General features: G+C 41.1%; 1 non-coding gene across 1 annotated transcript; it reads left to right on the forward strand.

The window, feature by feature from the left end:
- Positions 1 to 14,014: 14,014 nt before the first annotated feature.
- Positions 14,015 to 14,121, forward strand: LOC121282703. The gene has a single exon (XR_005944119.1). It is a non-coding gene; the product is annotated as a U6 spliceosomal RNA (small nuclear RNA).
- The last annotated feature ends 3,859 nt before the right edge of the window (positions 14,122 to 17,980 follow it).

A 17,980-nucleotide genomic window follows, 5' to 3' on the forward strand; every position in this document is an offset into this window, starting at 1 on the left:
CTGCTGCTTTGCCTCTCCCAGATTACATGGAGTGGAGTAGGGGCAGTGGGAAACTCAGGGGGAAAAAAGAAGTGTCCGTCAAGATGATGTGCTGCAGGCATAATGGACCAACTGTTTTATTTCTGCCCATTGATTGTGTTTATATAAAGCTGCAGTGGGGATAAGATGATGTGAAAAACCTGTTTCTTTAATAATGCATGATGTTTTTGGGAGTGAGGGAGGAAAGGTAAGAAATAGGAACTTTATTCTTCCTCTGAAATATTTCACTTAAAATTTTCCCTGACTCAACTTGAGGCATAGGTGCTGAACATCCTGAGGACCTGCTGTGCTGCTGGAGGTGCAATGGAGCAGGATTTCTGGCTACCTGCCTGACCTGGCCATTACTGTGTTCTGTTGTGGCAGAGGATGAGAAGTGTGATGGGGGATCCATTTTGACCAAAGCAGTGATAGAAAACAAATTTAAATCTCAGCTTTCCTAACAGCAGTCGGCTGTACAGCCAGCACAAGGGTATATCAATCACATACAGTATATTGCAATATAAACACACTTGGAGGTCTCACAACCACTATTATAACATCTGTTCCTTTTCTGCTTTTTGCAGGCTTGGAGGAACAGCCTATCCAAACTGTATTTGGTCCTGCATTAAGCATACTAATTACTACAACTGATAGCACCCATCATCAAATCTATAGATGATGAACAAGATAAAGTATCTGTTACATAATGAATTGTAATTGAAATTCTCTTCAGCCTGTCAAATTTTGGATCCCCCATTCATTTTTGAACTCTGGCTAATCAAACTATGATGATTTTATTTCTAGATTTCTGTCAGAAAAATGTTGAGGAAACAAACCTGCAGAGGTGAGCATTACCTCTAATGGTTGAGCTGTTGAAAATAAATCTTGTTTTACAAAAATGCCTTGAGACACTTTTCACTTCCAAGGGATTATCCATACCTTTCAAAATGTTGATCACTCACTTGGATATAGGCCTGTGGCATTGAGACTTCGAAAATAAATCTTGCAGTGTCAGTTTATCACCTATAAACATTGGAAGGGAGTACACAAGCACTTCTTGCAATCCACTGCCGTAATGGGTAAGTATAAGCAAGAGAAGTCCTTTACCCATGTCAGATGCAGGTATTCAGCTCTTTGAATATATAGATAAGAGACATAATGCCTGCTTAAGGTCCCATCTCCAAGTTTGGTTTACTCTGAGAGAGCCAGTGTCTGTGCCAGTGACTGCACTGAGGAAAACCAACCCAGAGTTTTCCTGAAACAAAGAAGGTATGTAAGCATGGAGCCAGGAGGAGCAGGAGTTCCCCCACTTGACTCTGGATTCTACATTTAACCACCCTCCCAATCACCATCATTCCCCAGACCATAACTTTGCCCTTGCACTCCCGCACCCCCATCCCTTGCCTCTGACCCCTCACTCACACTCAGCAGCTCCAGGTGTCTGGCCCCATGATCTGTAGATATCTCAACTCAAAGGCTCCCTAGATTGTCCCCCAGTCTCATGACACTATATGCCCCCTCAATCAGCTCTGGCCCTTGTGACTCCGGGCCTTCTTGATTGACTAGCCCTTGTGACTCCAGTCACCCTTAATCGACCCCAGCCTCTGTGAGTCCATTCCCCTGATCCTATCTTGATTCCTACTCTGCCCCTGGCACCAAGCCTTGCACTACTTCACTTCCCCCTCTGATGACTCATGGAAGAGTATCAGGCAGGTCAGGCTGCTGGGGTGGTGCTGTATGCCCTCCTACCAGTACTTGCAGACTGAGATGAAGTTACCGCTGAGAAAGCTGATGGTGTCCTAAAATATGGAAATAGCCAAAATTCAATCTGATTCATTATTTTTTTAGAAACTATTCCACCTTTTGTTTCTTCCTTCTTGGGTATTGTGCCCCCATTCCAATCCCTATCCAAACCCATTACAACTTCTCTGCCTTTCCACTATCTTACCCCATTCCTAGACTGCTGTTTCTCTTGAGCAAGGCAGGTACCTTCTGATATAATGTTGATGCTTTCCTAAAGCACCACTGAAGCTCCTACCACTGCACCCTTATGAGTAGCAACCCCAACTACCCCATCCCTTCTCTTATCAATCTTCTTGTTTTGTACTCCCACTGAGCACCAAGCACCTCCTACATTGCTATTGGCTTCTTTTGTTGGTCTATTGCCATTAAATGTAAAGAGGAGAAGCTTCCCAGGAAAGCAGCAGAAATCTCTTCTCTTCAGTGTTAACTCTTCATTTCTCTGTATCTCTGTAGTTGTACCAAGTATTTTCTGTTTTTGTGATGACACTTGGCCTGGGGATGTGCAATGTATTTATTTGTCCTTATAACAAACATTCCCTTGGATTATGGTGTGCATGTAACAATATCTGTCCTGCATGTATTGAGAGTGAGCCTGTAGTAACTGAAGGTATAACCTCTCCTGCTGTCTATCAGGAGTCACGTGATGTTCTTGGAGGTTCCGACCACTGAGCCATAAGGGCTGGTAATCTGGAGGTGGGAGGGCTTCCTGACGAGGGCTGTGATCGAGTATGTAGCACCTGAAAAGCTCTCTGTAATAAAGTTTATCTGTTTCTTGTTGAAACCTGTCCGGTCTGTCAAATCATTACATTTGGCAACGAGGATAGAATAGCTCCGACGCTGCACTTTGCCTTGTTACTGTGAATACATAGAATCTTAAGAAAAAAGAAAAGACTACTCACCAGTCATGCCACTCTTTGGCAGAATTGATCCTTACGATGTGACTATGGAAGAATGGAGCCAGTATGTAGAATGCCTTAGGTTTTAATTTGCAGAGAACAGAATTACCACGGAGGAAAAGCAGAAAGCCATCCTTTTGAGTGTATGTGGTAGCAAGATATACAATCTCATCTGCAGCCTGACAGCCCTGAACATGTCCAATTCTAAGTCCTTTAATGAATTAGCAGACCTCATGGTGATGCATTTCCAGACAAAGCCATCTGTAATAATGCAGCAGTTTAAGTTTAATTCCAGAGTTAGGGCCATAGGAGATCATCACAACCTATGTAGCAAAGATGAAGCAGTTGACAGAACACTGTGACTTTGGGGACACACTAAATGAAATTTTATGGGACCAATTAGTTTGTAGAGTTCAAGACGATGCCATTCAGCTCCATTTACTCACAGAGGTCTACATTAATTTGAAGCGCAACCTGGAAATATCCCTCGCCATGGAAAGTGCTGCGAGAGACTTGCAGGCTTTACAACACATGCAAGATGGCGCTGTTCTTCATGTAGGGCGGGAACCTACAGCTGGGTGTGGCGCAAAAACCAGAGACACAGCAGCTAAGCAAGAGGCAACGTCCGCTGTTAGAAACACAAAAATGCCTAGTAGAAACACTTCAGCAGCGAATCCACAGTTAATTTGTTAAAGATGTGGGGGTGACTACGGACCAGATACCTGTGGATTTAAGGCGGCAGAATGCCATTACTGCCATAGGAAAGGTCATGTAGTAAGGCAATTCAGGGCACAGTTGAAACAGCCCATAAAACAGCAAACCAACATGATTGAGTTGAAAAATACAGCAGAACCTGAAGCTGCCAGCACCGACATTTATTCCCTGTATAACATCACCTCACCGCTGCAAAAACCAAACCTATGACTGTCACAATCCAAGTTAATGGGAAGCCACTAATAATGGAGGTAGATATGGGAGCCTCAACCACAGTGGTGGGAGAGCACACATTTAAAGTTTCTCAGCCACTGAACCTGGAGCAGACAACTGTTAAATTAAAGACATACATTGGAGAATCTATACATGTAAAGGGTATCACAACAGTACCGGTGTCTTATAGGCAACAGACAGCTCAGCTTCCAGTGATAATAGTGACAGGAGAAGGACCTAGTCTTCTGGACTGAGATTGGTTACAGAAAACAAGCTTGACTGGTCTGAAATATTTCACCCAAAAACAGGAGGAGTTGCTGAACAGCTAAGGAAATATGACAATGTATTTTGGGATGAGTTAGGGAAGTTAAAAGGCTTGCAAGCAAAAATATATGTGGATCCTCAGGTGACACAACATTTTTTTATAGCCAGACCTGTGCCTTATGTGTTGAAGGAGAAGGTGGATGCAGAACTGTGCTGGTTAGAAAAGCTGGGGGTCATCTAACCTGTCCAATTCTCAGAATGGGCAGCACCCATAGTTCCAGTGGTTGAGCCTGGCCAAACCATATGCATTTGTGAGAACTATAAATTAACATTAAAAAGGCAGCCAAACTGGATACATACTCCATTCCAAGGATAGGCGACTTATATGCAAAGCTAGCTAGAGGCAAATCCTGTACAAAATTGGATATGAGCCATGCTTACCAACAATTAGAGCTGGATAGCACATCCAGAGGATACGTGACTATCAACATACACAAGGGTCCATATCAGTACACTTGCCTACCCTAATGAGTTTTGTCTGCATGTGCAACCTTCCATGAGAAAAATGGAGAGTCTTTTGCAAGACTTCCCTGAGTGATAGTGTACCTAGGTGATATACTGATCACAGGGTCAACTGAGACTGAACACTTGGCCAACCTGGAGGAGGTGCTGAGAAGATTTATGGAAGCCGGAGTATGTTTAAAGAAAGAAAAATGTACATTCCAAGTGCCAGAAGTTACTTAACTGTGTCAAAGGGTGGACGCCATGGGTTTGCATCTGGTAGCAGGTTTGGGCGATAAAAGATGTACCTTCACCATCCAATAGTTGGGGGCGGGGGGGTCGCTGGCCTAGGCATAAAATGATGCTGTGATGTCAGGCGTGCGTCCCGACGTCACTGCGCGTCATTCAGCTTTTCACTTTGCACCCAAGTCAGCTGCATGCCCGCTGAACTGTCAAAGGAGTTAACTATCAACTAAAGCAATAAACCGAGCTGCCCGTCCAACCTTAATTGGCTTGCACATGTAAAATGGTGGCACCCAGTCGATTGCAGGCGGCAATCAGCTGCGCGCATGCCTGCGCCCACTCCTGCCCAACTCCCCCCGACAGGGAGAAAATTCTCCCCTTGGTGTTAAAAAAGAATCATCATTGACTGTGGAATTCACAACATGAAGAAGCCTTTGTGAAAGTAAAGAAACTGTTCACCCATTGTGTTCATTGGTACACTACAGCCCATCGAAAGAATTGGTATTAACATATAATGTTTCTCCTTATGGTGTAGGAGCCATGTTATCACACAGAATGGAAAGTGGATCAGAAAGGCCCATTGGCAATGTTTTGAGAATCCTCTCCACAGCCAAGGAGGGTTATTCCCAGCTAGGAAAGGAAGATTTATCAGTGGTATTCAGAGTGAAGAAATTCCACCAGTACATGCATGTATAACATTTCACCATTGTGTCGGACCCATGAACCATTAAAGGGTTTATTCAGTGAAGATAAAGTCATTCCGCCAATAGCATCACCAATATACAATGTTTGGCTTTGATATTATCTATGTATCAGTACACCTTTATGCAATGCTGGCTTATATATTGCAAATGAGGACATATTCAGTTGTCTCCTGTTACCAGATAGCATTGTACATGGTCCAGTGCCACAAGAAGTTGTGCTTGTACTGAATTTCTTGGATTTTCCGCCTGTGTGCGCAAAGCAAATTAGAAATTGGACATAGAGGTCCAATTCCATTGAAAGTCAGAGTCCTTGTTTTACAAGGGCAGTCAAATTCATCCGTATCTGAAGAGATGAGACCATTCCATGCCCAAAAAACAAAGTTAAATTGTCAAAGTGGAATTTTGTTGCAGGGATCAAGAGTTGTTCTCCATTTGCAAGGAAGAGAATCACTCTTGACAGAGCTTCACAGTGCACATCCAGGCATATCAAAGATGAAAATGCTTGTGCGAAGCTATGTCTGGTGACCAGGCATAAACAGTGACATTGAAAGCATGGTCAAGCACTGTCTCTACTGTCAGCAACAACAGAAGTTGCCTGTTTCAGCTTCATTGCATCCGTGGGAGTGGCCTGGTTGACACTGGGTTAGACTACATATTGATTATATAGGACCATTCTTAGGTACCATGTTTTTTCTTGATTGTAGATGTGCATTCTAAATGGATGGATGAAGTCAGATCACTGACATCAAGTGCAACTACTGAAAAGCTGCGTCAGTGTTTTAGCATACATGGCCCACCGGAAGATATTATTTCGGTTAACAGTACAGTCTTTACCAGTACAGAGTTTCAGAGATACATGAATTTAAATGGAATCAGACATATTAAAACAGCACCATATCATCCCTCATCAAATGGTTTAGCTGAGAGAGCTTTGCAAATTTGCAAATCTGGAATGAAGAAGTTACCAGAAGATACTGTAGAAACTTGACTTTCCCACTTCCTTCTCAATTATCATACGATGCCTCATTTAGCTAGGGGTTGAACAAAATCTGAATTATTGAGGAAGCGCTGCTTATGTACAAGGGTAAGTCTGGTGTTTCCAAATTTAGAGGGGAAGGTAGAGAGGAATCAGAGAAATCAAAAATTGAATCACGATATTCATAGCAAAGCTCGTACATTCACTGTAGGTGACATAGCGTTCATGCAGAATTTCAGAAGTGGACCTTGTTGGGTTCCTGGAACCTTTGTCTCAGAGACTTGTCCCTTATCCTTCCAGGTGGAAGTGGAAGACAGGGAATTGTTCAAAAACACATGGACCATATTTGTGATAGCGAGATATTCCAACACCCAACTATTCCGCCTGTGCTTAACATGGAACCATTAATCCCTGAGGTGACAGATCGACCTAGAATAGACATGCCTGATGTCTTTGTAGAGTTGCCTCACCCTGAACTGCCACTTTCTAATGATGTATCTCATGTTGCAGTTTCTGATCATGTTGATCCGGTGGAAGAATCTCAAGTGGTGGAGCTATTCCTCTCTAACCGAATAAGGAAAGCACCACAGAGACTCAATATTTAATCACCTGATGTTGCATATATGTGTATGTTATTGGATATTCAAATGTCCTCTGTAAATAGAAACTGTAAAAAAATAAAGGGGGAGGAAATGTAGTTACTGAAGTTATTCCCTCTCCTGCTGTCTACCAGGGATCATGTGATGTTCTTGGAGGCTCCAAGCAATGATCCCTAAGCGTACGTAATCCGGGGAGGGGGGCTTCCTGGCGAGGGTCCTGATTGAGTATGTAGCATCTGAAAAGTTCTCTGTAATAAAGTTTATCTGTTTCTTGTTGAAACTCATCCGCTCCGTCAAGTCATTACAGAGCCACTGTCACGCATATAAAAAACCAGATTAGAAAGGAGGAGTACTCAACTTGACCCCACATAAAGCCACACTTGTCATGAGTTTACTACGTTTCAGTATGCAGATGATGCTTGTGAGTGTGCTCACTCAGAAACTGAGCTCCAAATCATTGCTGATTCCTTCGCTGAAGCATATGAGAAAATGGGCCTATCAGTAAATACGCAGAAAATTAAGGTCTTCGCCCAACCAGCTCCCACATCACCGCCTCTCACTGATTAAGGTCAACTGTCAGGGGGGAAATCTGGAAAATCTGGACTATTTTCCGTTGAACCAGAGTGGAAGCAAATCACCCACAATTCCAAGGGACTACCTAAGAAGAAGAAAGAGGTGTGATATCTTATCAAAGGCCTTTTGAAAATCCAAATATATATGGTTTGCTGCATTACCCCTGTCTGCGCTTTCTGTTAATTTTTCAAAGTTCAATAAAGTTGGTCAATCATGGCCTTCCCATTTGACATCTGTGCTGTCTATTCTCTATTGGTTTTCAAGTTTCCAACCCTGAAAGTGGACCATCATCCTTTATGCTGCTGTCTGTGAGCCAGCAACAAGACAAGACCCTCTCCACAAGTACTGTTCCACACTCTCCACTTCGACAGAAACACACAGATGCTACATCACTTCATCGTTTTCCCACAGGCTCTTTCCTGCCTCCAATTGTATTGTCATGTTATTGATTTTTGACGGCCATTTTCTTTTGTCCCATACTGTCTCTGGAAGGAGCTTTAATATCGTTTACAGCTCTGGAGAGGAAGGAATTTTTTTTTTTATCCTTACCTGGGGCCATTTCCATTTTAGTAGCTCCCAATGGAAAGCCAGTCCAAGATGGGAGGTTGACTTGAATAATAAAACTTGGATTTTCTGGAAGGTGCAACATGTTTTATTGCTGCCAATATCTAACTAGGTTTGTGCAATCTATAATATTTAATTAAGAACATATTTTCATGTGTTATGATGTGTGAATGTTATTATATGCAATTAAACATTGAAATTAGCCATAAATACCATATCCCTGTTGCTTTGTCATAACCCTTAACTGAATACATTGTCTAATTTAGCTTCATATTCCTCAGATACTGGTTGAATGTTATATTATCATGTGGTAAATTCATGTCTCCGTTTTCATTAAAAGTTAGGTTCGTAAAACACCTTCAGCTTCGGAATGCAGACTAGTTGCGTGTAATTGTTTTACTTAAGAAGTGAAAGTTTATTGAGCACAAATTAAAGTTTCTGATAAAACACATATAAAATCTGACTAAGCAATCCAATTGCTCTCCACAGAGGCATTATGAAGTAGAATCATGAGGAGGTATTTCTCTTCAACAGGATAGGCCATTTTGAAATGTTTCATTGCTGTGACTGTAAGGGGTCAAAGCAGTTCTTCTGAACACTTTCCAATTATGGATTTGATAAGAATTATTTTTTCCCACATTTGAATTAAGTCAGAGAGCAAAATATTTACACAAGATTTTTGACTCAATGGTGAAATAATTGATATTTGTTTCTCAAACTATACCGTGTTTTTCAAATTAATTTTCCATTTAGGTTGCATTTACATTGGGAGAGAAGTTGGAATTAGCTGAAATGCACAATATTGACTATCAACACAGGTGTTCATAAGTGATAAATTGTTCAAAAAATTCTGAATTATGTTAGAAATATTATCTTGGGTAGAAATAGAGAACCAATAGCATCCTAATTGCTTGCTACACCTGCCTATTTATTTTCATTTGACTGGTGTACAAGGCCATTATTTAATAAATTGTCAGTACTTAGGTTTATCCTCATGCTATCATTTAGATCATCATCTAGTCCTTAGATGCCAAATGCAAATAGATAAGTTGTGCAAAAGTGACAATTAATAGATGGGACACACCAATTGGCAGAGATTTGAGGACAGTACTTCTTGCCTCTCAAAAGATGCCAAGATTGTGATGGGTGCACAAATTGAAAGGAAGTTGTAGTAATTGTAGCTTTAAGGAATGTAGGGGCTGTAGCTTTAAGACTTATTGTGTTGTATAGTATCATAGAAACATAGATACCAGGAGCAGGAGTTGGGCCCTTCAAGCCTGCTCTGCCATTCAATATGATCATGGCTGATCCTCTATCTCAACGCCAGATCCCCACTTTCTCTCCATACCCTTTGATGTCCCTAATATCCAAAAAATTATCAATTTCTTTCTTGAATATACTCAGTGACACAGCCTCCACAGCCTTTTGTTGTAGAGAATTCTACAGGTTGACCACCCTCTGAGTGAAGAAATATTTCCTTATCTCAGTCCTAAATGGCCTGCCCTGTATCCTGAGACTGTGGCCCCTGGTTCTAGACTCCACAACCAGGGAAAACGTCCTCCCTGCATCCAGTCTGTCTAGCCCTGTTAGAATTTTAAATGTTTCAATCAAATCCCCTCTCATTCTTCTAAACTCTAGTGAATACAGGCTCAGTCGAACCAATCTCTCCTCATCCGACAGTCCTGCCATCCCCAGTATCAGCCTAGTCAACCTTTTCTGCACTCCCTCAGTGGCAATTTATATCCTTTTTTAGGTAAGGAAACCAAAACTGCATGCAATACTCCAGGTATGGTCTCAACAAGGTGCTGTATAACTGCAGTAAGCCATCCCTACTTCTGAACTCGAATCCTCTTGTCTTCCTAATTGCTTGCTGCACCTACCTATTTACTTTCATTGACTGGTGTACAAGGACACCCAGATCCCTTTGTACATCAATATTTCCCAATATATCACCATTTAAAGAATGCTCTGCCTTTCTGTTCTTCACACCGAAGCATATAACTTCATACTTATCTGTATCTGCCGTGTGTTTGCCCACACATACAACTTGCCTAAATCACCTTGAAGCCTTCTTGTATCCTCCTCACAGCTCGCAACCCCGTTCAGTTTTGTGTCATCAGCAAACTTGGAAATATTGCATTTGGTTACCTCATCCAAGACACATATATATATCGTTAATAGCTGGGGCCCAAGTACTGATCTCTGTGGTACAGCACTAGTTATCGCCTGCCAGCCGAAAAAGGACCCATTTATTTCCACTCTCTGTTTCTGGTCTGTCAACCAATTCTCAATCCATGCTAGCATATTACCCCCAATTCCAAGAGTTTTAATTTTGCCCACGAGCCTCTTATGTGGCGCCTTATCAAAAGCCTTCTTGAAATTCAAATATGCCACATCCACTGGTTCTTCCTTATCTATTCTACTAGTTACATCCTCATGTGATACTGAACAATCAGTCCTAAGTGTGGGGAACCTTACAGTGGGACTTCATCTAGTTGTGGAGCTTGATGGAAGCACGTAACTGCAGCTGCAGCCTGTAAATAAAGTTTAATGTTTCTAATGAGGAACCTGTCTGGAAAATCAAGTCCATAACAAACTAGCAACAAGGATGGGATTGGGTCCAGCATTGTTCATCACCCAGTGACTATGAGTCTCTTGATTAAACAAAATAAAAGGAAAATATACACACTGGCGAACTTATTGAAACATATAAGATTCTTAAGGGGCTTGACAGGGTTGATGCTGAGAGGTTCTTTCCCCATGTGGGAGAGTCTAGGACTGAAGGGCATAATCTCAGAGTAAAAGATCACCAATTTAAGACAGAGATGGGGAGGAATTTCGTCTCCCAGAGGGTAGTGAATCTGTGGATTTTTTTTACTGCAGAGGGCTATAGAGGTTGGATTGTTAAATATATTCAAGGCTGAGAGAGACAGATTTTTAATCAGTGAGGGAATCAGGGGTTATGGAGAAAAGGCAGGAAAGTGGAATTGAGGATTATCAGATCAACCATGATCTCATTGAATGGTGGACTAGACTCGATGGGCTGAATGGCCTATTTCTGCTCCTATGTCTTATAGCCTTATGGTCACCAGGTAAGCTGCAGAGTTCAAACAGAGGAAACAGAAGCCCTATTATTTTAACTTTAAAAAGGGCTTGATCCAAGTGGCTGAGAAACCTCCTGGAGCACTCCCGACATTTAAAAAAGCAGGGCCTGCAGAGGCAAAAATAAAAGGAGAATCTGTACTTAATTGTAAAATATGTGGCAGCCCTGCAGGCTCAATAGGTTAGAGAAGCTGGCACACAGCTGCAAGTGAAAGGTTTAAAAACAACCTGCAGTGCACAGTTAAAACAAAAAGACAGCAGAGTTAAAAAAAACAGCTCACTGCAAAGCTGACAGCTTGCAAGTTAAAAAAAAGGGCAATCAGAGCAGAAATCAATGCTATGGTTTTAAAGTTAAAGAAAAAAAACAATCCCGATCAGGCCACGAGGCTGCTGGGTCCCCCAAAGTGCGGGACATCCAATATAAAAAGAACCTGCAGAGCTAGTTAAAAAAAAGAAAAAAACCCAGCAGAATCAGAAAGGGAGAAGAAATCGCTGCTGTGTTTTTTCCAAACAGGGACGAGGTTTTACCAAGTTAAAAAAAAGGCAGCCACATTTGCCAGTGAGCCTGCCAAAACACAAAAAGTGCGGGAAACTCAAAAATAGCACAGAAAAACTGACAGCTGCAGAGACAACCAGAGTTTAAAATAAAAAGGTGACTGCTCTTAAAGCAGCAATACATTTAAAATGGCAAATACAAAAAAAAATGGCTATGGACAAAAAATTAGAAGAGATCCTAGAGAGAGGGCAACTCTCAATACAGGTAAAAAGAGACCCTAGAGAGGGTGCAACTCTGCTGAAGGCAACAAGGTACTTCAGAGAGAGGGCAACTTTGCCAAAGGGAACAAGAGACCCCAGAGAGAGGGCAACCCTGCCAAGGGCAACAGGATGCCCCAGAAGGAGGGCAACCAGAAAATAAACAATTGAAAGACCAGTTGATTGTCTTCAAGATCAAATGAGAAAGGAATGTGTAACCATTTAGCAACATGACGAAATAAAGACTGTCTTTAACAGTAGAATGGAAGCACAGCAGAACAAACTCAAAGAGGGCTCAAGGCAAGCCCTGATAATCGGAGAGGGCTCAGGGGAGGTCCTGGTAACTGGAGAGGGCTCAGGTGAATCCCTGGGGGTCATATATAGCTGAATACAGCCAGGAGACAGGAATCCAGAGCTGGGCAGTGCCATCTCAGTGAAGCTTGCTGTCTAGCAAAGAGCTGAAGAATCAGCTAAATGAAGCTACAAAGAGGCATTGAAAGAAAAAGTTGTATAACTTCCAAGATGCGAGTGGTTGCCTGCTATAATAGTTTCTGTGACTGGACCCTTGTTGAACCATGTAGAAGTGGAGGACTGGATCACCCGCAAACACAAAGATTATTTGAGAAGAAGGGAGAAACCTCAACAAAATTATGTTCCACCTGTAACCACTGTAGAACCCATGGTCATGTTGAAATTGTTCAACCATGAATAGACAGACTAGATGTCTCTGTCAGAGTAGATAACACTGAACTGCCTGTGTCTAAAGAGGTACCTGATGTTGCTGTGATTCCAGATAATATGGATCCTGTAAGAGATTCAAAAGTCGTGGAGTTATGACGTTCCACCCAGATCAGGAAACCACCTGAGAGACTGAGCTTATAATTCCATGACTTGTGTATACATTTGTAATGTCATGAAGGTCGATGTTCTTGTAAATACAAACTGTACAAAAAAATGTGAAGGGGAAAGGAATGTAGCAATTGTAGCTTTAAGGAATGTACTGACTGTAGCTTTAAGACTTATTATATTATATAGTACCACATGACAGTGTGAACGAATTAGCTCTAAGCACAAGGAATCTTACAGCGGGATGTTTCTTAGTTGGAGAGCTTGATGGAAGCTTGTAACTGCTGATGCAGCCCGTAAATAAAGTTTGATGTTTCTAATGAGAAACCTGTCTGGAAAATCAAGTCCATAACAAAAGTTTAAATGTAAATTTGAAGTGGAAACTAATTAATTTTATCTGGCAAGGAACTAAGCCATTCAACCTAGGAAAGTCTCAGGTTTATTCTTGCCCCTGAGCTAACTGATTTCAGCTGGGGTAGATATATCAGCACAATAATGGTCTCAGTGGTCCATGTATCACCAAGAGATAGAATGTGATTTCACACCTATATATAGTTATGAGATGTGTCAGACAAAAATGAATCATTGCTTGGTACCAAAAGAAAAAGCAAAGACTGGCATTTATATAACATCTGTCAAAACCTCATGAATGTCCCAGAGTGTTTTACAATCAATTAAATGCTCTTTTAAACTGTAGTCACTGTTCCAGTGCTGGAAATGTGGCAGGCAATTTGTACATAGTAAGGCGATAATAACCAATCTGTTTTAATGATGTTCCTCAAGAGATAATAATAGCCAGGTTACTAAGGACAATTTCCTTGCTATTCTTCAAAAATAGTACTTTGCGATCTTTTATGCCCCCTTAACTGGGCAAATGGGACCTCACTTTAATGTCTCATCTTGTAGACAGCACCTCCAGCAGTGCCGCACTCACTTATTACAGCATTGGAGTGTCAACCTAGATTCTGTACTCAGGTCTGTGGATGGGACTTGAACCCACAACACAGAGGAAAGATTAACTGAGTCACAGCTGATACCTACTGGCCCTGTTTAATCAGTCATGGGATAATAGTGTTTAAAAATTGTTGCATAAGTTCAGAGAAATAGATCAGGTCAGTTAGCTTCTACATTTGAAAAGAAATCACCATGATTGATTCCATCTGGATTAAATTTATTCCTCCTTGTTGCTATGTATAGAGGGTGATTGAACTGGATCTTCAAAACCCTAATGTTACAGCATCCATTGTGCTCGCTTCGGCAGCACATATACTAAAATTGGAACGATACAGAGAAGATTAGCATGGCCCCTGCGCAAGGATGACACGCAAATTCGTGAAGCGTTCCATATTTGGACTTGGCTTAAATAGCCAAGTGGTTATGGTACTGGGTTTGTAACCCCAAGATCAAGAGTTCACATCTCACAATGGCAAACTATGAAACAATGTAACTTCATCTGAATAGGAACAGATGGAAAATGTGTTTGTATTCGAAAGAGTTACAGCATCCATTTATTTTGTGTTGAGACATAAAGCACTGTGGCTGTAAAATTTGTCTCTAGGATCTGCTATATTACTGTGCACACACATCTAGTACAGTTCATGCAGGGTCCTATTGTGGTGAGTACATTAGTGTGGGCATGAGGAGTTTGCACTGTATGTATGCAGGGTAGACATATTGTGATGTCAGTCAGCATGCAAAGCTGATTTGAAGTCAGTGCTGCCATTTTCTATGCTGCAAGGTTGATGGCATTGAAATAAGGTTCCATAGTGCCAACACAGTGTCTGAACTGTTTGGAAGGAACCTTCCAGTACTGGCTAGGTTATAACTGCCTACTAACGGCATTTCTTAGAGAATTTTTACTACATTTAGAATGAATTGTATGAAAAATTTCAGTACCAAATTAAATTGTTGAACCAATTGATACAATATGGTACTTGACCATTGAAAATGTAATTTGTCTCCATTAAAGGATAAGAAAGGGTCTTAAAATGGTCTCAATTAAATATTTGAAATGATTGATTTTGACTTTTTTGTTTAAATGGGAAACATTTAATACTGTAATATACTGCTAGCGTGCACTGCCATTCCAGCACAACAAATATTGATCAATAGCAACTTCTACATCCAATTGCATCAGAAAATATACTTGCATCAGATTTACCTCTAGTTCATCCAAATCTCTACACTGCAGTAAAGCCCCACATTAAAATGGAATGTTTTCATTCACCTCATTATATAGCACATTTCACTGTGTCACAGCTAGGGCAATGAGTTATAGGTCCACTTCTATGTTCAGCTCTTGTATTGTCACAGTGGAATAGTGAGCATGGGAAATGTAAAATAGGAATTAACTACTTGCACATGGCAGGAATGGAAAATTAAAGTGATCATGAGCAACATCCAGGCAGTTCCCATCAGATGAATCAAGAATACCCTCATCAATGGCTGAGAGTCTGGTTTCTTTTTCAGTCAGAGGTAGGTTCATATAACGGGGCTATAATACAATTCTTGTGTGGAAGTGAGACCAATTCTACAGTGTTAAGCTATGGGAGAGCAGTTGTATCACAGACACAGGGGATTTTTGAATTGATAGGGTACACCTCACACCCAATTCCTACTGGGATGCAATTCTGCAGGTTACTGTAAGCTGTGTGCTTTTACCCACATAACCCTTTAGCTTGATTAAAGTCCAAATCTGACACAATATTTAATTGAACACCTGGCACATTTCGGTGGGATTTGGTCCATTTTCTCATTGGGCCTTCGGTGCACATTTGAAATGGAATAAGAGCTGTCATGCGTGTTGGCGTTCTTAAAGGAGATCAAATATGTTCCATTTTTTGTAATATTTACAGACTCTTTTATTAATTAGTTGGTTTAATAGACTTTTTAAAATTTGTCTTATATTTTTATTTTTGAGTGACAATTTTGTGGCCTTTTGAAAAAAACATTGTTAAATTTGCTTTGCAAGTGCCTCAGATACAATATTCCATGGCTTAGATGATACAAGATGGGAGGAAGCATGCCAGGGAGATCAGCAGGCACTACCGCATACTTACACACCTTCTGTCAAAGACAACTGCCTTAGGGGCAGCAGGGAGTCGGATGTAAAGTTTTACCATATATAGCAAGGATGGCTGCAATCGAGTTGTGACATAGAAAAGGAATTGCCTGTGGTTGGCAAGGTCATCATTGTTCTCAACTGCAGCTTATTCCCAATTAGCACAGCAAAATCAAGGATAAAGTTATAATTAAATAAAAATAGTGTTGATTCTGAGCTCATGGATAGTAGCAGTGCAACAGCTTTACCTTACCTGCTACTGGGGCCCAGCTGAAGTGTATCTCAATTGACTGACTAGCCAGTCAGCACATTCAGTTTCTTTCTTACTGAATGGTATGACATGACTGCCCAATAGCAGCCTGAGCAGGCCATGAGGCAACCACACACAGGAAAACATTGCTGGCTACCATTTGCGCAAAGTGAAACCCAACCAGCCTATCCATAAATCACCATGTTTGTGTTACAATGGATTAATGCATGTTGCCCTTGGAAAATATGAGTGTGAGAGTCACAGTTTAAATGTGTGCCTTAGTCAGATGTGGGTTTTTCTTGAGGCATAATAAAAGATCAGCAAGTTTGTGTGAGGTCTTGGTTTCGGTCAACAGTAAAACATTGCTGGCTACCATCTGGGACAGGTTGACAGGAAACTTTATCATGGCAGCAGTTTCGGCTAACTATGTTGGATAGTCTTACCTTGCTAGATTCCTTAAAGCGTCTGCTCATGCAGTTAGTCTACCCAACATTGAAACTGGCTGCCCTCACTGGCTGAGTATCGTGAACTATCAGCATACGCAGAGGATGCAGCTGTGTGCCAGTCAGGCCACTCTCACCTATAACATTCACTACACCAGCCATCAAACAGCACTGTGCCATTCTGTCACTACCTCTATTAAATGTGTGACATTAGTTTTGCTATCCCTTGCTTTCTGCCTAACATTTTCTTGCCCTCTGTGCAGCCTGTGGAAAAATTGAAACTATTAAACACTATTTTCAACCCTGCTAAAGGCAAAAGGAACTTGAGCACTTGCCTTTCAGTGGCTGCATCCCTTCAAATTTTCCAGGTACTATAACTCAAACCTGGGCCAGTGTGTACAGGGAGCCCATTTCTTATGTAAATGACCCGGTCTTATTAGCTCTGGTGAGCTCCAATCAATGTACTAGTGTCAAGTGAGGAAGAGCAGTCTCACCTCCATTCTAAATTCTGACTCTAAATCAACACCATTTCCTATTAATTATAAATGTATCCATCATGTAATCTTGGAGAAAAAGTGGAACTGATAACACTAGCACAAAATAAATCATCAAACATAACCCAGTGACCTAAGAATAAAAACATACAGAGCTGTATGTCTCAACCTAACAGAATTTGAAGCTGTAAGATTAAGGTTATACTGGTCCACACTGTGCCACATATCAAAATGGAAAAGAAATAAATTTAATCAAGATGGAACCAGTTGTGACTAGTTTGCTCCAGGTAGGTCAGTAAAAAATCCTTGAATATTAGCATGGCACCTAACCCTTTCAAAATAGTGACAGTTTAATTAATTAAAATATGGCAGAATATGCACAGGACATCAAATATCAAGGACACAATATACATTCTGGTGGTTTAGGAAATTGCCTGTGATAATTTATTACATCTGGGCTCAGTAATTAAATTTACTTGCTGAAGAAATACAACAAAGCAATGGGGAACCCTGCTGCATAATGGCTCCTGCAGTGATTTATATTGTCTGCATCACAAGTGGAACATTATTTGATGATGTTGCCAAATCTGATCAGAACCTATAGTTGGTAACCTGGACCTGATGAATGTTCATTACTAATAAGGCCAATGAGTTGTCACCAGAAATTTAGCCAAAAAGTTATCATGCCGTTGTGTTTAAAATCAGGAAGAAAACATATTATGAACAGCTGTAGCACATTGGTAAGATTAAGCTGTATCAGCTGTAGCATATCTGTAATATTATACTGATGTCAGGGACCTGATCATCTGAAGTATCAACACTATTGTCCTGCATCAGCTGTCCCATACCAAGAGCAGCGATCTTTATCAGTGATAATGCATTGAACCAGCTGTTCCCAATTTACCACACTATAGTTGATTTGGCACATATGTACTCTGCTGCATCATCCAGAGCAACACTGTG

Source organism: Carcharodon carcharias, chromosome 9 (genome assembly GCF_017639515.1).
Source record: "Carcharodon carcharias isolate sCarCar2 chromosome 9, sCarCar2.pri, whole genome shotgun sequence".
NCBI classification, from domain to species: Eukaryota; Metazoa; Chordata; class Chondrichthyes; order Lamniformes; family Lamnidae; genus Carcharodon; species Carcharodon carcharias.